The sequence below is a fragment of the Sus scrofa genome, chromosome 6 (genome assembly GCF_000003025.6).
Source record: "Sus scrofa isolate TJ Tabasco breed Duroc chromosome 6, Sscrofa11.1, whole genome shotgun sequence".
NCBI classification, from domain to species: Eukaryota; Metazoa; Chordata; class Mammalia; order Artiodactyla; family Suidae; genus Sus; species Sus scrofa.
In genome coordinates, this window is record NC_010448.4 from 41,651,606 (window position 1) to 41,671,521 (window position 19,916).

At 48.3% G+C, this 19,916-nt stretch overlaps 1 long non-coding RNA gene across 1 annotated transcript in view; it reads right to left on the bottom strand.

Annotated features, from left to right (window-relative positions):
* LOC110260974 overlaps window positions 1-19,916 on the bottom strand; it is a 62,005-nt gene that overhangs the window by 34,904 nt on the left and 7,185 nt on the right. The window contains exons 4-6 of the long non-coding RNA XR_002344622.1: window positions 15,346-15,551; window positions 8,845-8,997; window positions 8,384-8,549 (exon numbers count right to left, since the gene is read on the bottom strand). This is a non-coding gene — a long non-coding RNA (uncharacterized LOC110260974). The remainder of the gene's footprint in view (window positions 1-8,383; window positions 8,550-8,844; window positions 8,998-15,345; window positions 15,552-19,916) is intronic.

Here is a 19,916-nt window from a genome sequence, read left to right on the forward strand (position 1 = left end):
TCTCAGTTGGAAACTTCTCAGCAGGACCCTAGGGGATCTTCCCAATGACAGACCTTTCAGTGTCCCCAAGTTCCAAAGAGAAGACCCAAGCAGTTAATGATCAGAATAACAGAGTCACAGGACATCTGGTTCCCCTTGAAGGGATATAGATAACAATCTGACCCTTAGTCTTGAGTTGTTCTGCAGAAACAAGACCCCCACCGACTGGAGGATGGTGATGACATGCTACGAACAAACACATAGACCCTAGACTGGTTGGAACCAGAAGCTTGATGATTAAGATTCCCGAAACACCATCCTGCTACTTTACCACCAGCCAATCAGAAAAATGTCCACGTGCTGACCATGCTCCCTGCAGCCCTCACCTCTAATGTTGCCCTTTCAAAAACCCTTCTCTGAAGACCATCAGGAAGTTTGGGTCTTTTGTGCATGAGCTTCCCATACTCCTTGCTTGGAGTCGTGCAATATTCACTGTAGTTTCCTTCACTATAGCCCAGTGTCAATAGATTGACCTTGCTCAGCCTCAGGAAGGAAACCTGGGTTGGTTTGGTAACAAGTCCAGATGATTTGGATGGAGCTAAATCCACATCCCAGCTCTAGAGGGGAGACATGACTTAGCCAAGCAGCGCATGTCATCACCCTGGCCAACCTGGATGGTTCAGCAATGAGCCCTTCAAGATGGCCCACAGAAAATTTTCCTTGGGTACCTGCCTGGAATTACCAGGAAAGAAGCACTATGTTCTGGGGTGCTTCCTTAACGAGAAGGTAGAAGCTGGGAATTGCTGGGGGCAGTCTGGCACTATTTAGAGAGAAATTTCCTGAAACAGAAAACAATATGCAAGGCTGAAGCACTGAAGGATGGAAACAGATAGGACTGTGGTGACATTATTGAACTCCTTGTGCAGCTATGCCTGAAGTCAGCTATACCCTATATTTTTCAATTAAATGAATTGTTCATTTCTGTTCAATCTCATTTGAGTGGATCCAGAAAAAACTGAAGAGAACACTAAGAACCAGAAATGAACATCATTCAGGCTCAAGAGACCTACGGACATGGAAGATCCAGGTAGAGTGGGGTCCGAAGATTTTAGCAGCCCTCTTTAATAAAAAAGAATATCGCCTTATTAACACAAAAAATAGGCACGGGATCTTGGAAGAGAATCATGCAAACAGAAGACTTGAACCTTAAGCTTCTTTAGTTACATTGTAATCGGGAGGCCCAGGGACTGGTCTCCCTTCCCCCAGAAGGCCTTTGGTAAAATCATTTCATCTCTTTAGGACTCAGTTTCATCATCAGAGGCAAGATGGTTGATCTATGTTAAATCTTAAGCTGCTTAAAAACACCACGTCTTTATCATCTTTGTTGAAGAAATTACATCATTTAAAACTCATTTTTTTTTCATTATTTGCTTGGATGAAAATTTCTTTGTCCAGGACTTTCCTGGATATTCGGATGAGTCTGGACATCTGCATCTGTGATACCTCTCTTCAGCAGGCCACTCTGTTAATACGGGTCCAAGAGATGGGCCGGAAGATTCAGGACAGCCATTCATTTCCCACCATCTCGGTAGGCACAGGGCCCATCAGGGAAGGAAGGAGACTGATCCTGGGAGAATAATGCCCAGCTATTGCACTCTCTTAGAAAGTGTTTCTTCCTCCGCTGTCTCAGCAGAGACGCTTTCTTAAAGAATGTTTTCATACAAAATTTCTAAAATGCTGAAAATACAATAAGATTAACGGCCCCCGGAGGCTATGGCTTAAATATTTTATCTTCTTAGATATCAGTTACACTGCACTTTCCTCCAAGGATCTAAAGTCTTTTAAATATAGCATCTAATTAATCCTCCTGTCATCTGTGGATGGAGCAGCATCATTACCCCGATTTCACAGGTGAGGACACAGAAAATATGGGAGGGGTGTCCGCAGGCAGAACCAGGCTGATTTCAATCAGTGGAGACCCCGACCACACCACCGGTGGCCCACTCAATGGGGGCATCACCTGTAAAACTCACTTGAGAGATGCCACTCCCGGCCCGTAAACTACAGGCCATTCAGGCACAGTTAACGAAAGATGCCAAGATAGGCTGAGGACGTCTCTGCCACAGATACACAGGCCATGAGGCAGGTCTCGGAGAGCAGCTGACTCATTCACCCAGAGATGACCCATTCCCAACCCAGACGACCACCTCGCTCACGGATCTCCTGATGTCTTCTTTCCGTCTTCACAAACAGACAGGTGATTTTGCAAACAATCCCTGCATTAATAGAGCTGTGAGACTAAAACGGTGTTTTCCCGTAATAACCAGGTCATGATACAGCTGATCCTTCATTAGCTTCCATTGCCTGTGCACCTCTTGTGTCCCAGGCAACAGACCAGATGTGACCATCTGAGATTCTGAGCCCCACCCTGAAAGGCAGTCATCACTGGTATCACTTTACATAGAGGCAGAGATGGAGGCTTGATGGGCTTCACTCACTGGTTCCAAAGAGAGAGCTGGTGGCTCCCAGGACAGCTTCCCTACTGCTCCTTGGTTTCATTTTTCAAGTCAGTTGATTGTTTAGATCCAGCATTAAGCAATATGGCTCATCACTTTGGGTGACTTCTGCTGGATCAACACAGGCGACAGACGCTCAGGAAAGAGAGGCTTCCTGATGATGAGAACAGCTTCATCATAGCCATCACTGTTGCCACTATAGCCGGGAGCATGGGGTTTGAAGAAGGAGCAGTTTAAACCCAGACATCACCTAAAAGCCATCGTCTTAAAAAAGGCAGTGCTCTCTCTGTCAAAACTCAAAATCGCTCAGTCTTCATACCCCTCTTTCTGGTCCCTCCCTCGATCCGGAGCACCCACTCCACAGGGAAAGCACGAAGGATGACCCAAGCCATCAAATCCAAAAGAGTCTCGCTTTTGGCGATTATGACACTGCTTTCAAGGGAGAGAGATACAGCGGAGATAAAGGAGGAAGGAAGGGATTAAAAGGGGAGAGGAGAGATGGAGAAGGAGATATATATCTATATTGATATATATATGAAGAAAGAGAGAATGAGAAACCGAGACAGAGAGAGAAATTGACGAATGGATTGTAGAGGAGTGGATATCGCAGAGAGACCCAAAACAACGAAGAAAAAATGAAAGCCCATCATCCAGCCTGGGGAGGAGAAGCACAGAGAGAGAAAGGTGGAACGAGATGAAGAAGAAAAGCAGAAGGAAAGGACGAGCCTGGAAGAGAAACCCCAGCACTGTGATGGGAGCGTCTGACCCGAGCTGTAAAATGACAAGGATGGAGTGAGCAGTTTTTAATACAGATAATATTGTCCGTGTAGTCTATAAATATAAAATTAAATGCTGACCTCCCTGGTCCATGTCAAAAGTCCACGCCAGTGTCAGCACATATTGTTTTTATTTGTTTCAAGAGAAAATAGATCAACAACATTAACCTCCCAATGAACAGAGAATTGAATGAATTAAAAAGCAGAGCCATAAATCGCGCCGGTTTTATTGGCACCGTGATAAACACGCCCGAGGCTTCACGGGGAGTGGGGCTCAGGATGGCCTCGGTACCCCGCAGCCTCTCGCCACCAAGGAAGGAAAAGTAATATTAAGATGGGGCGCCGTTTGCCCGCGCGCACCGCCTCTATCCATCACCATATGACAAAGGCTCCAGTACGTGTTTCGAGAAATATTGAGAGGAGAAGGACCCAAGAACAAGACAATTTGGAGAGACCCTGGGGACCCAGGTGGCCCACTCGCCAGCTGCCTTTCGCCCAGAGGAGTCCTAAGGGACAAGGGGGGAGCTGCGCCTGAGATTTCCAGAACACAGCCGGACAGCCCTGTGGCCAGAGCATCCCAGAGGCTCCCAGTCGCCCCTCCAGCTCCTGCTCTCCCAGCTTCAGCTCTCCTTGGGCCAGTTAGTTGTTCACAAAAGGAGCTGCTTGCCAACGGAGGAAATGCATTTTATTTCCAGCTCAGGAATTCACACCATCACTTGGGCAGTTGCTAAATAAAGCTCCATCCCTTTCACAAAGCCAGTTTCTTGTGGACCTTACGGCACTGGCTTCGTGCTGAATCTGAACAGTTCTTAATTACGGAGATGAGGCTGAGCACCGGCGTTTACAGAGAAGAGAGGGAAACGTGCACAGCAGTCAGGCTCACAGCCTGGTCAGTTTGGTCCCCAGAAGCCCTGAGGAGGAGAACACCCAGAGAGGCCCTTCCATCCACACCCCATGCCTCCCCCACTCTCTCTCTTTTTTTTTTTTTTTTTTTTTTTTTTTTGCTTTTTAGGGCCGCACTTGCGGTGTATGGAGGTTCCCAGGCTAGGGGTTGAATTGGAGCTACAGCTGCTGGCCACAGCCACAGCCACAGCAACCCGAGCTGCATCTGCGACCTACACCACAGCTCACGGCGATGCCGGATCCCTGACCCATGGAGCAAGGCCAGGGATTGAACCCGCATGCTCCTGGATCCTAGTCGGGTTCATTATCGCTGAACCACACAACAGGAATTCCCACACCCCGTGCCCTTTATTAACTTTCTCTAGAGAGGCTATAATTCTGAAGGTTCAGAGCAGGCAGAGTGGCAATGGGGTAAACGCTTTAATCTCCCCAGGAGACCCTCGCATCATCTCTTCGCTGCCACCACCAGCTGAAAAGAGGAGGACTCGGGGATTGGGGAGAAGACTCTTCTGTGAAAGGCGTGAGTACAAGGCAACATAAATCAGCCTGAAAATAACTTCCATTTCTAAACAAAATAAATGTTATATATTTATAAACCAATGGTAAACAAATTGAGTGGATCATTAAAACTCAAAAATAATTACTCTTTGGAACGAATTTACACAGCAAGAAAGATTCTGTAGCTAGTAAAATATTTTCAGATAAGCGATTATCTCACAAAGTTCCTATCTGCGATACAGCTTCTACCGATTTAGTCACAGGTGTTCTCAGCCTGCCACGGATTGTGACAAAACTCGGTCAGGTGGACCACAGAGTTAGTTGGGTCACGGACAGAATTGTTGGTTTTTGTTTTTAATCCGTTAGGTTTACATGAATGGACTCTGATGGGAGTGGTGTTCTCTTGGACCACGTGAGAATGTGCGGGTGTGTGCTTTCTGCATGTCCCCCATCCCCTCAAATTAGGACTTTGCTCTTCATAACAAAATAATAATAACAGTGAACAGCACACACAGTGCTCATGATGGGCTTTGTCCATGATAATGTAATTCATTCCCCAAAGCATCAGCGCGATTCCAGGAAACTGAGGCCCAGAGAGGACCGATAATTGGCCCAGAGTCACCCAGTAAATGACAGAAGGATTCCAGCCCAGGCAGTCTAGCTACAGAGTCTCCGCATTTGGTACCTACATGGTAGTCTGATGTCTTTCCTAGGCCCTGCCCACTAGCACAGCAAGTTCGCATCAAGTCATTGGGGGGCGGGGAGTCGCACCTGCAGCATATGGAAGGGTTTTTTAAGGACTGCACCTGCGACATACGGAAGTTACCAAGCTAGGGGTCAAACTTGAGCTGCAGCCACCAGCCTATACCACAGCCACAGCAACGCAGGGGTCCAAGCCACATTTGCAACCTATACCACAACTCCCAGCAATGCCAGATTCCCGACCCACTGAGTGAGGCCAGGGAACAAACCCACATCCTCATGGATACTAATTGTTGTTCATTACCACTGAGCCATGACAGGAATTCCCACATCATGTCACTTTAAGTCACCTTTGATCTCAAAGACATATCTGTACCCCCATGTTCATGGCAGCATTTGTTATTCACAGCATTCAAGATACAGAAACAATCTAACCATCTGTTCACAGATGAATGGATAAAGAACAGCATGCATGTAGGTGCAATGGAATATTATTCAGCCATCAAAAAGAAGGATATGCTATCATTTGCATCAACATAGATAAATCAGGAAGCGTTACACTAAGTGAAATAAGTCAGACAGAAACAAATACTGCACTTATATGTGGAAATGGGAAAAAAAAACTGGTTTGAACTCCTAGATAAAGAGATAAGAATGGTGGCTTCCAGGGGCTGGACATGGGGGAAATAGGGAGAAGGCCAGAGGGTACAAGCTTTCAGTTATGAGTAAGTCTCGAGGCTCTGATGTACAGCCTGGAGATTGTAGTTAATAACAGTGTACTGTATGTGTGAGATTTGCTAAGAGAGTGGATCTTAAGCGACTTCATCCCCCCCACACACACACGGTGATGGATATATTAATTAACTTGATTGTGGTTATTTTATTCTGTATACATATATCACATCATCACATCCTGCACTGTAAATCTATAAATTTTACTTGACAGTTCAACTACAATAAAGCTGGAAAACGAAAGATGACTTTCCCACTTCGCGTGCTGTGAGATTTCCTGGCCCTCAACAAGGCAACGGTGTGGGCCACGAGAAGAATGAGCAGACTTTTGAGACACTGATCACTCAGGACTCCGGTCCCCTGAGACCCCTCTGGCATCTCTGTGTGTCCTCCAGAGGGGTCTCACGGGAGCTCACAAACACACAAGACTGTGAAAGTCAGCCCTGCATGTGCCCCATCCACACTGCCATGTGCCCACCCACAGGGTGAGAGCCTTGCCAGGCTCTGGGGTTGATGGGAAGCAGGCGCCGCCCTCCAGCTCAGTGCTCAGGGCAGGCTTGCTCAGCGGGGCCCTGCAGGGGGAAGCAGCATCTCTTGAGGCCCTCATGAAACATCTCCGTGGGTTTCTCCCTGCAGCCCCGTCACCTCGGAACAGGGGTGAGGAATACCCTTCTGTTCTAAGGATCCTCTTCCCTGGGTTCCAGCATCAGGCTGCAGCCCAGAGAGAAGAACCTTGAGTGCAAACTGAGTCAAGTGCATGCCTACAGGTTTGCCCATCCTTTTGCCAGACCTACCCAAGCAAGGGCAATGCCCACTGTTGAAGCATACAGCAGGCTTACACAAGTCAACACAGCTTTCATTTTATCTTATTTTATTTATTTAATCTTATTTTATTTTATATTATTTTATTTTTAATTTTTTTTTTTTTGTCTTTTCTAGGGCCGCTCCCACGGTATATGGAGATTCCCAGGCTTAGGGGTCCAGTCGGAGCTGTAGCCGCCGGCTTACGCCAGAGCCACAGCAACTCGGGATCCGAGCCGCGTCTGCAACCTCCACCACAGCTCACAGCAACGCCAGATAGTTGACCCACTGAGCAAGGCCAGTGATCGAACCCGCAACCTCAGGGTTCCTAGTTAGATTCGCTAACCACTGCGCCACGATGGGAACTCCTATTTTATTTTTTAATTTTTATGGCCACACCTGAAGCATATAGAAGCTCCCAGGCTAGAGCTCGAATCAGAGCTGCAGCTGCCAGCTTACACCACAGCCACAGCAACGCAGGATCCAAGCCACATCTGCAACCTACACCACAGCTGATGGCAATGCCAGATCCTTAACCCAATAAGCGAGGTCACTGATCGAACCCACATCCTCATGGATACTAGTCAGGTTCTTAACCCACTGAGCCATAACAGGAACTCTGAGCTTTCATTTTAATATCACCATAAACCAAACCAACTACAAATCTACACTTTTATTTTTCATTTTAGGGCCACACCCGTGGCACATGGAATTCCCAAGCTAGAGGTTGAATCAGAGCTGCAGCTGCCAGCCTACACCACAGCCACAGCGATGCAGGATCCGAGTCATGTCTGCAACCTACCTTGCAGCTTGCAGCAACTTCGGAGCCTTAATCCACTTCGAGAGGCCAGGGATGGAGCCTGTATCCTCACGGACACTATATGTCTTAACCTTCTGAGCCACAATAGGAACTCCCAAATTTATACTCTCGATGGTCCGATTTTTCTCTTTCCACTAGTCCAGTTAGCCGAGACAAGTTGGACAGCCTGGCTCTGGTCAGCTGGGCAGAATCGATTCCCCATCATGACCTAGGGCTTCTAAGGCCAGCTGCCAATTCCTCTGCCACACCCATCTATATCTGTGAGACTTGGGGAACGTGGCTCAGCTTCCTCAAGCCTGTTTCCTTTTCTATAAAAATGGAATTCATAAAGCACCATCCTCGTAGGGTTGTAATTGCCTATGTAAAGCTCACAGCAGATGCTCCTTACAAGTTAGCTCTTGAATGGGGCTGGTCTTCCAAGTCACGAGAAAGGGGACATGATCCGGGGCCATAGCTCAGGTTGTCCTGGATCCTAGGAGTCAGAACCAACCAACCCATGGGTGTCTTATCACCCTTGGTGGTCTACCTTCCAGAAGCATCTGTGCGAGCCAGCTCTGGCCCAGATGCTGTGAAATGTGGTGACTCTGGGAGCCTCCCCTCTTGAGAGTCACCTGGGGAATTCAATTCTGGTCTGCCAGGTCCAGTGGCCGCATTACCTTCTGAGGACGTGGCTCGCCAGGGCCAGAGCGCTGCAGGATGCCACCTCCCGTCCAAACCTGGGCACAGGTGGGTGAGCGGTGGAAATTCACTCTCGTCTCAACTGGTACCCCATCTCATCTCCTTCACCTTGACGGAGGCCTTTCCTTGAAGGCTTTAGAACGTCTGAAAGGAAGAAAGAGAATGATGGCCTGGTGATTAAAATGAGAACACGTACCCTGCTGGACCCCAAGCAATATTCATTCCATCCCAGCTAATAGATCCAGAAATAATTCCTGTTAATTTCTCTACCTCTTAGAAAGAGACATTACTAATTCAGGTAAGGTATTGCTGAGCTAAATGCCAAGACAATAGACTCAGACCCTCGAGATCCAGATGTGTTTGTCAGAGAAATGCACGTCATTTGCTTGGGCCAGGGGTGGCGCGTGTTGAAAAGGATTTCAGGAAAGTGGCTGCATACCTCCTCAACTTTCAAGGCGGTGGATGCCTTTGCATTGGTGTGGACAGTGGCTTTTCTATTCGGGAAGCAGACGTCTTGTTCATGGCGACGTGGATGGATCCGTGTGTCGACCCGTGAGGAGGTTCATTAATTCAGGTGGTGTAGACCCTCCACCTGCGTGATTCGAGATGAAAAGGTAGAATTCAGCACGTGTGAGAAATAAAAGTATGAATCTCCTTTATCACTCCGTTTTATATAGAACTTTTATTAATATGTGCTGGAGAAGGAGGGCAGAGGATAAAACAGCCACATGTCAGCCGTTTTCTAAGGGAGACTGGCAGGGGGCTGGGCCGTAGATCTTCAGAGAATGATGTTGAGTTATGACCCACCATTAGGAGGGAGTGTTCGTTTCTCATTTGTCTGGGATGGAAAAGCTCCCTCCGTAATATTGAGAGTTAATAGCTCCTCAAAGAGTAGAGTTTGGGTTCCTAAATTACCAGGATTGGCTCTGGACCAAGTCTAAAGTCACCCAGCGCTGCATTTCTCACTTCCCCCCGGGGCCCAAGAGATACCAAACCCAGACCGAACATCTTGGAGGGAACAACAAGAAAGCAACCCACACCCAAGTAGCGGATGAATACCACACAGCCCTCCAATGGATCTGCTTTGCTGAATTGCAGCATTTCATCCGGAGGATTGACGTCAGGCCAGTTGAGCCTCGAATTTCCATCCTTGCTTCTAAAATGTTTCTTAGCCTGTTTCCAACTTCACAAAAGGCAGCCCGCCCCTCCCCACGCCCCCCAAATGAAAGGGCTCATGTTGAAATTGACGACTCCTCTCCTGGCTCTAAAGGGGGCTGAGGCAGGTGCATTTCTTTCTGCCTTGCAGACATCTGTCGTCTCCCAGCCTTGTGGGCAACGCACCCCCGCCCCCGCCAGTGGAGACAAAGCTCCCAAAGGCAGACAGGAGGTGACTGGTTCAGGTATTGATCAACGCTTACTCACATAAAACCTTTCACCTCCCTCAGAGCACGATGGCCGAGCCACCGTCTGATATGCGCATGTGGAAATAAACTGGAATATAAAAAATCTGCATCCATGACAACATGGGCTATGATCTCATCGGATGCTCCACGCCAAGCAGAGGGCAGCTGTGGGCCAGCTGGAGAAATTGTGCACTGGAGATGCTGGAACAGCAAGCCTCCTGGACATTCCAGGGAGAAGGAGGGCTCAATGACCAATGCCCACATGCACCCACCATCTTCACTACACAGGGTGGCCGAGAACCTGGATGCACAGGAAGGAACCTTGGCCTTAACAGCCATCACAATTTGCTATGCATGGGCAAGCCCTGTACTCTGGGCTGTGCACCTGTCTTCCCATTCAGACCTCTTGGTCATGCAGGTGACTCAGGGCCAGGGACTTAGAACCCTTGGCTCAGGGGGAGCCTGTGGTGGAACCGTACCCCTTGACACCCTCGAAGCATCTTCCTGCTCTGGGCCACAGGTCCTCCAAGCAGTTGCTGTGGGAAGACAGCAGGGGAGGATCAAACCCATTTGGGACACAGTAGGAGTCCCAGAAGTAATGTCACCCACTTAAGCCCTAAACAAGACACCCGTGGTGTTTTAGACCGCATAGAGCCAAAAAAAGCAAAGAAATAGCAAGATCCAGCTTATAAATGATGGTATCTTTTAAATATTTACTTTGCTTAATATCTTTTTTTTTTTTTTTCTTTTTAGGGCTGCACCTGCGGCATATGGAAGTTCCCAGGCTAGGGGTTGAATCAGAGCTATAGCTGCTGGCCTGCACCACAGCCATAGCAACACCAGATTTCAGCCAAGTCTGCAACCTGCAACACAGCTCACAGCAACACCGGATCTTTGACCCATGAGTGAGGCCAGGGATTGAACCCGCATCCTCATGGGTATTAGTAGGGTTCATTGCCACTGTGCCACAAAAGGAACTCCCATAAATTACCATATTTAACACAAAAATAATGTAATATTATCATGATAATTACAGGATTTATTGTACCACTGACTCAGAAAGCACTATAGATAGGATAAGTCAGTGATGGGCCACTCCTTATGATTCCTTTGTATCCAGGCAGGAGTAAACTATGCATAGGCTCAGATAGAGGTGGAGCTCTTTGTGGAAGGCTCAGGTTCAAAGAAAGACTGGGTCTGGTTCTCCTGACTCTCAAGCCTGTGAAATTGCTGCCATTCCAGAGCCCTTAAGTGGTCACGTGGTCAATGGTACGCCTGGGCCATGTCCATGGGGCGGGGCACTCTCTCCAGGCACAGATCATCCTGTCCAGCAAGACCATCCTGCAGAGTTAAACAGCTGCTACTTTCCCCAAAGATGTGAGGATGGCTTGTTGGTTATATGACTCACAGTTTATAAGGCATCCTGGATGTATCAAGACCAACAGCACCTATAAACACACGTTAATCCCAGCCATTTCCACTGCTCCCTGTGAAAGAGTGCTTTCGGAAGAAGGATGCCTTGCAAACAGGGTCATTGCTCTTCAAGATCTGGAAGGTGTTCCCCAGGACAGCTGTGCACAGAGCATCCACTATGGTCTCAGCGGGAGTCCTTCCGGAAGCCCCAGAGAACATGGACAAGAGGCAGACAAGGACGCTTGCTGGGGCGGTTTTACAGAGGATCTAAAACTTACTGGGTGGGGAGGGAGGGCTGGTGGGACATCATGGGTTGTGTGGCCTGTCCTGCACCCATTTCCAGCTTTCTTGGTCACATAGCACACAGGTGGTCCTCAGAAAAACACCTCTTCCCTTCTCTTGCCCTGTGCTTTGGATGGGCTGCCTCCTGTGACTTGGAGGGCTACCAGTCAGAGGATTAGGATGCACCCCAAGTCACGGATGCAGGGAGCATATCCATATCTAAGAGCTTTCCTTTAGTGCCCTGTTCTCAATCAACAGTGCTAATTTACGCTAAGGTGTTAATGACTGAAGACCAAAGACCAAGTTATATCCCTCAGACAGCATTTGACAGTCACGGAGGAGCAGAGAGTCACGAATTTTATTGTCCGATCCTGTCCCACTTTCCCCTTTTGCAGGCTGTGTGACCTTGAACAGAACAAATCCTTTAACCTCTTTTCACCATAGTCTGCTCCTTTGCAAAATGAGATACTTACCTCTGCTGCCTTTCTACGACTTAGATGTTATTTGCCAAACCTCAGCACAGGGGCCCAGGAAATGGCCAGTGTATGATGGGCTTGGGGTGGCCAGGGAGGAGGCCTTCGTACACTGGAGATTCCTCTAGACAATGCACCTGCCAGGATCAGCCAGGACCCTCACCAGGGTCAAAGCCCCAAGCTCCTTCTCCGAATGATGGTTAGATGCATCTCTCTCCTCTGAACTTTCTGACCCATGGAGAGGACTAGCACTGAGCTAGCACCTGGAGACCATGGGAGGCCCTGAAGGCCAAGTGGGGATGGAAAGAGGATTAGAGTGGGTGTCTTGATTCCTGCCTCTGGCTTCAGTGCCCTGGTTGGCCCTGATCATGGCATTGCTCTTTCTGGCTCATCTTCTCCTCACGTGGCGGGGATGAGGATCCTGCAGACATTTCACTAAGTTGGCTCTTGCCACAGTGGGGTCAGGGTGGCTGCAGGTCCAGACCTGGAGAGTCACATGGAGACCCACTATGTCCATGCTTGGCCTCCCAAGGTATTCCTGAGTGACTCATTCATGAGCACTTGGGGTTAATCCAGGAGTTTGCTGACATGTGGAGTTTGGGGAGACAGGTAATTCACTCAAGTACACATGGCGAAATTCTCAGGGAAAACTGTTTCTATCCAACCAGTAGCCAGGTCACAGGCAGAGAAAACCACCTTTGAGTTTCACCATGGGGCAGTTAAGATACATTATCAGGGCTACACATGAATGTGCACATATACACTGACAGGCACATACACCAAGACCCACATACATTTTCACCCATGGGCATCTATACACATATGTGTACAAACACACCTGCTCTCTCAGGCTACTGGAAAGCCTGCTATAAGGACGAAATCACCTGAGTGTTTCCATTTATTTCTTGATTCTCTCTCTTATCCAGACTCTGGGCATCGCACCCTAAGCCCCGTCTTTCCCTTCCAATGTCATTCTGCAGCTTCAGGCTGCTCTGAAATAATGGACATGTATCAGTTAGCTCTTGCTGCATAACACGATGTCCCAAAATATTAAGGCTTCAGTGCCAACTAGTTCAGCATCCTGCGAGTCAGAAATTTGTGCTGGGCTCAGCTGGGTGGTTCTTCTGGACTTGGCGAGGCTCATTCTTGTGTCTAGAGTGAGCTGCTAGGTCTCTGAGAGACTTGCTGGTCTAAGATAAACCCGACCGGGATGACATCTTACTCTCCATGGTCTCTCATCCTCCAGCAGGCTGGCCAGGGCTTGCTGACGTGGAGTTTACAAGGTTCCAAGAGAAACAGCATGGAGGTATGCAAGGCCTCTTGAGTCTTTGGCACAGAAATGCACATTGAATTGGGCTTTTTCTGCATTCTGGGGCCAAGACAAGTCACATGACCAGCTCAGATACACAAGGTGGAGAAAGGGATTCCACTTCCTGATGGAAGATGGACTTGGCCAAGTTGTGTTGCAGAGACAGAAAGAAGGCAATACTTATGGCCATATTTGCAAATAATTAATCACAGGATATGTAGCTAAGGGCCCTAGAAAAGGCTGGGTCTGACTTTTCTAGAGTCCCAGTCAAGCAGGGCAGGCCTGGCTTCCCATGACACCACCCCCATGCCCACCCCCTCTTTGTTGCTGCAGTAACCCTGCTGTTTCCCCCAAACACGAGAAAACCATTTTGCTCTGTTACGTTTTTCACTGACAGTTGAGAATACTTTTTTACCCATTTATGGGTGCAAATTAATGAGATGACAACAGACTGAAACCAATGACAACTGCTAATCTGTAAGCAAAAACAAGGGATGAGGAGCCGAGAGCAGTACAGCTGTTTTATTTTAATTGAGGAATGATTTTATGTTAGAAACACTCAATATTCAAAGCAAATTAAAAATAATGAAGTGAATTGATACCAATGGTATTTTTTTCTGCTTACTATCCCTTTGTAAATCTATTTCTTCACACAAATTGACAGGCCTAATTGATACATACGCTATTATTCCTCATTAGTAGGCTGAATAAAATAATTCTTGATTAAATTTATTGCAATTTACCAATCCAGCATAATGTTTGCAAGCTATAAAAGTCAATCAGCAGGAAACCAGGGGGAAGCAATGACATTATTTCATTTTATATAACACGTTAAGTGGTCTCCCCTCCCTGGAGAAGGGAAGGCCATCAGAAGACCCCCAGGTGGGCAGCACACTGTGAAGAGGGAGCCTTGACTAAGGCCAGTTTCCATAGGCACCAGCAAGAGCTCCAAGCCCCCCTCTCCCTGTGTAGGTGGCCTGGGCTTGAGCCATCCCTGCCCTCCTGGCTGTGCCCATCCTCAGGTAGGTCTTCAGCTATTAATGACTATGAGTTGTGGAGACAGACCTCCAGAGGCCTGAGGCTGGCAGTGGAACCCATCACCCTCCACCAATCCACCTCAGCATGATGTGGAGGGAGGCTCCCTAGACAAAGTTAAGTCACCAAAGCCACAACCTGTCCCTCAAGAGCTGGTGTGCCCTAGGCCACCCATCCCAGGGCACCCAGGTCAGAGAAGGTCCTGAATCCAACTGTTCTCCCATGAAGTAAGACCTCCCTGGAGGGCCTGGCACCCTAATATCTCAGGGGTCACCCACTGGCAGTACACAATGCTCTATCCATTTCAACATCATCTTCTCTTTGGCTCCATGGAATATGAATAACAATAAAAATGAATTGCCAATCTTTAAAAACTTGGAGATTGCACATAAATCCCTGGTGTCCAAGTTTCCTTGAAGAATAGGAATATCTGACCACCTGGACTCCTTTCTGTATGGAACTGAGTCAAAGCTGTCCTCTTTAGGTGGACAGCTCTTCTCAAGTTCTGTCCCTTCATTGTTGTCCATTACCTGCCTGCCCTGCAGTTATCTATGTTTGTGAATTTCTGGGCCATGATCTTTGCTCAAGGCTCCACCCTTTGTAGCTCTGGGTTGTCTCAAAGTGACTGTGCCCTCTGGGTGGAGCTGTGTTGGAGGCACTTGACTTTTGAGGTGGCAAACCTGTAGCAACACCCCAGGCACTGAGGTTTGCCCAGAGCACCTGCCCACAGGCTCTTCTCTATCCTGTGCTTGGTACAAACATTCTAAGATGGAATCTCTCCCTCCCTCTTGCTTCCATGGCCACCCTGCTGGGCATTTCACCCTCTATAACTCCTGCCACCCTCTGTAAACACACCCCTACTATGACCCGTTCCCCAGAGTCCTGCTCTCCAGGTTATCAGCTGTGAATACCCCCTCTTTCCCAAGGTTGCGAAGACGGAGAAGGGTCTTCTGGACTCCTGACTCCCCAAAGCATCAAGCTAGAGCAGAGCTGACAGGGATAGGGATAAGCATCATTATTCTTACCAGACAGATCTTTGTTGAAGCTTTCATTACAGCCACAGCCTCAAGATGATCTCCTGGAACATAGTAGCTGTTGATAGGTGGTTTTGGACTTGGGTCCTATGACTAGCCTCCTGACCCCTTTAGTTCCTTATCACTCTCAGTAGCAAAAAGGTGTATCTGGGAGGTTCCAATGTGCCCTTCTCCTCTGGTCCTGGGATGCTTGGGTTCTGCAAAGCAAGAGGGCAGCAGAAAACATCTCAGTGGGTGAACCACACATGGCAGGATGGGTAAGGAAACATCCCTAGGGACGGAGAGAGGCTCCCAGACCCAAGACACCAAGTGTGCAGCCAAATGCAGGTAGGACAGAGTGAGACAAGGCTTCAAATCAGGAGGGCCACCTCACTGGGGATCCCAGGATGAGCCTGGAGGGATGCCAACATCTCTGCAAGGGTCTTGAATGCTGCTGGGTCTGTGCAAACAGATGCCCGGTAATCCAGTACAAACTCCTCTTTATGCTCCAATACTGGAAATCTGACACTTACACCTGCAAGTTCCCCAAGAGCAGATACAAAGCACAGTTCATCACTTTCTTCCCTCCCCACCCTCCACAAAGTTTTCCTCCTCATCATCACCTTCATCTTTCTCCTTCCCCCTCCCCCTCTCCCTCCTCCTCCCTCTTCCTCTTCCTCTCCCCCTTCTCCTTCTCCTTCCTAGCCCCAAGGGAGGGCTTAACCATTTGTATGCAAATAGCAATCCTGGGAGACCACCCTAACTTCCTCCAATACATTACCATTGTCCCTGCCCTATGGCCCATCCTTCAGGCACCCTTAGTATTCACTGAGTTAGTCTTCTTTTATCTCCGAGAGAGCCCCGAGAGCTGTTGTTGTGGTCCAGACCACCACTGTTCTCTCATTCAGATGCACCAGGCCTGCAGGCAACTGCCTCTGTCTTACTCACCACTGTTGCCTCAGCACCCAACAAAACGCCTGACGCTCACTAACAAAAACAGTGATAAGGATGGTGTGGTTTTCTTATATTGGATACTTGTGTGCTGGCACTTGTGTGAATGTTTATGTGCATCATCTCACGCAACAATTCTCTGGAGTGAATCTCATTATTCCTGTTATTTCCACAGGAGGAGAAGGAGGTTCAGAGGAACTGTGCCCAAGATCCCAGAGTTCCTAAGTCCCAGACCAGAGCTTGCGAATTAGGTCTGCCCCATCTGCCCCCAGAGCCTGGTTTCTGCATCCATAGGCTGTGTTGCCTCTGTGGGAGCTCAGTGGTATTTGTTGATTAAATGGATAGATCACTGCAGTCTGTAGCTATTCTCCTACTGAATCATTCTCCATGCTGTAGCCACCATGGCAATAGCTCAAAATCTTCAATGGTCCCCATCCCCAATTCTTGAGCCTGGCTTAAAAGATCTAGCCCCTTCTTCCTGTGCCACCCTGGCCCCTCTTCACTCTTCCATCAGTAATACCGTCTACTTTCATGTTCCCAGAATGATGCTCCAGGTTATTTCTTGTCTCAAGCCCTCGCATAGCCAGTCCCTCCACACACGATGCCTCTCCTCTCTGCTCCCCAACACCTGGAACTCTCAACTTAGACCCTGCTTCCTCCTGCCCCTTCCTGTTCACCTATCCAAGGCTTCCATCCCCCAGGTCACCACGGTACCCTGCGCTATCCCACAGGACATTAATGGCCAGGTACCATTGCCTCTGCTCCACTGACCTGTGGGTTTCTTCAGGTCCAGCATACGTGTGCTCTCAGGGCTCCCCACAGGCAAGCATGGTGGCCGCACATAAATGTCAGTGCCCAATAGCGATGCTCCTTCGGTTTAATGAGTGGATTCAACCAAGTTATTTGGTTTACTAAGTGGATTCAATCAAGTTATTAGGGAGCAAAGACAGGCAATATTCAAGTTAAGCTGGGCTGCAAGGATCAACCATTGGAAAAGACTCATGACCCTTGACAAGACAATGTGCCTGGTGATCTGGAGGTGTGGTTTCCAGCCTTGGTGTGGGGCAGAATCACCTGGTGCTCTGACGAAAGCACAGGTGGCTGGGCCCCACCCCCACAGCCTCTGATTCAGTCCAACCAGGAAGACGTGGGTGGACTGAAAATATCTAGTAAGTTTCCAGGTGATGCTAATGCTGCTAGGCAAGTCACTCTTCCAGAAGATTCTAAAAGGGCCCATCAGGAGTGCCTGCTCTAGCACAGTGGAAACTAATCCAACTCGTATCCATGAGGGTCTGGGTTTGATCCCTGACTTCGCTTAGTGGGTTAAGGATCCTGCATTGCTGTGAGCTGTGGTATAGGTCGAAGACGTGGCTTGGATCCTGCATTGCTATGGCTGTGGTGTAGACCTGCAGCTGTAGCTCCGATTCGACCCCTGGCCTGGGAACTTCCATATGCCAAGGGTGCGGTCCTAAAAAGACTAAATAAATAAATAGGCCCATCAGAGAACAGTAACACCTGATAAGACTAGGAGGAGATGCAAAAAGGGACGTGAAACCCAAGCTTCTTGTCTTGTCACGCTTCTGTGTCAAGTTGGTAACTTACTCAACTTTAACGTAAAGTCTGCATTCTGAGCAAATATGATCTGGGGGCCACCACACCCAGCCCCAATGTCAACATTCACGTGGATTCCAGCCTCTGGCTCCAGAAGCCCTGGCTTCTTACCGACGTACTGGTCCAGATCAGCCACATTTGGCACCTGGCTCTGGGTGCCAGGCAGGCAGGCATTGCCAAGATGCCCCATGCATCTTGCTGGCCATAAAACAAGACCTGACCCCTGCGTTGCTGATGGAAGCAGCTCCAGGCAAACCAATGGTATCCCGCAGACATCATGAGTGGGGAGGAAACAAACAGATTAATCTCTGAAATTTGATACCCGTTCCAGACACAAGTAGCAACAAACTTAGCGACAAAGCTGTCAAAATATGTTCCACAGCCTCATTGGCAAGAGATCTGGACACACGAAAAGAAATTCAGCAAAACCAAATCAGTTGCCAAACTGGGAGGGTTGACAGCGTGTTCAGGAATACATTTAGATCAAAACAGGAACACATCCAAAGGAGCGAGTGTCTCCATAAATTATTATGGAATGATTAGAAATAATTAGTCAGTGATTTCAAAATATTACATCTATTTTTCAGTGGTATGGAGGGGACGTGTTATATAACGTGGGATTTTGTTTTTACATTGGGTTTTTCTATTTTTTTTCTTTACTGCTCTCCAGCAGTTTCTTTTTTTTTAAATGGGGGCCACGGATGTAATACTCTACCACGCAAATCACGGTGGCTTAAAAAAATATGTTTTTAGGCAAAAGGATTCCTCTGCAAAGCTTCTAATGGAAGGGAGATGGCAGAGGGAGAGAGAGATTCTTGGTCCTTTCCCAGTTGCTGGGGGTTGGTCTCTAGTTGCCTTTCCTGAGTTAGAGTTTGGTATCAAAGGAGTTATAGCGTTTACATTTCAAAGGCCACTAGGGGTGGTTGGACCAGCCCCCAGATTGTACTGGGGCTCACCCAAGTTCATGTGGAATTCCAACCAGAGTCAAGGCTGGATTCCAGGGTATATTTTAAGGTTGCTTTCCTTGGGCAGGTCAGATCTGGATTCAAAAGACTCTTGTGGTCTTTTGGTCTTTTTTTCTCTCTTTCTTTCCTTTTTTTTTTTTTTGGCTTTTTAGGGCAGCACTCAAGACACATAGACGTTTTGGGCTAGGGGTTGAATTAGAGCTGCAGCTGCTGGCCTACACCACAGCCACAGCCACGGCCACACCAGATCCGAGCCATGGCTACCATCTACACCGAAGAAGCTCAGGGCAATGCCAGATCCTTAACCCACTGAGTGAGCCCAAGGATCAAACCTGCGTCCTCATGGATACAGATCCAGTTCTTAACTCACTGAGCCACAACAGGAACTCCTCCTGTGGTCTTTCTGCAGAAACATCATTCTAGGGACAACTCTTCGGGACAGCGCTGTTCCCAGGGCTCCCGGCATACATGAGAAGAAATCTCATCCAGGCGACAGAGGAAGACCTCCGTGCCTCTGCTCCTTCAGCCGGCCCTGGAGGGTCCGACCAGACCAGAAACAGCCCCAGCCCCAAGATCTGAGCATCCCACGGATTGGCAATGGTCTCTCAAACCTGGCAGTCCTGAGAAGGCGGACCAGGAAAGACTCACCTTCCTCACATTTCAGAAGGCCAGTGAGACCCAGCTCGGCCTCCATCCCAGAGCAGAGAGAAAGTTCCAGTGCCCAGGCATAAGGACACCCAGAAGGGCAAGCTCACTGCCCCCGCGGTCCTCTCGAGCCCCCGCTTCCTCCACTTTCTGTCAAGAGTTAAGACTTAACATCCGGCTAAGGGGTATTAACTTTTAAGTTGCCATAAAACCCAATAATTATATTTATCAATTTGTTTTAATTACAGAGCACGCTTAAGCATATGTATGAGTTAGCCGAAAAAGCCAGCACGCACACCTGCTGTGAAAGAGCGCTTTCCAAAACGAGACGTGAGGAAAATATTTGAATTCCATTTCCCTGTTCTAAAGTCCCATCTGGAAATGAAAAAAAAAAAAAAAAAAAAAAGCAGA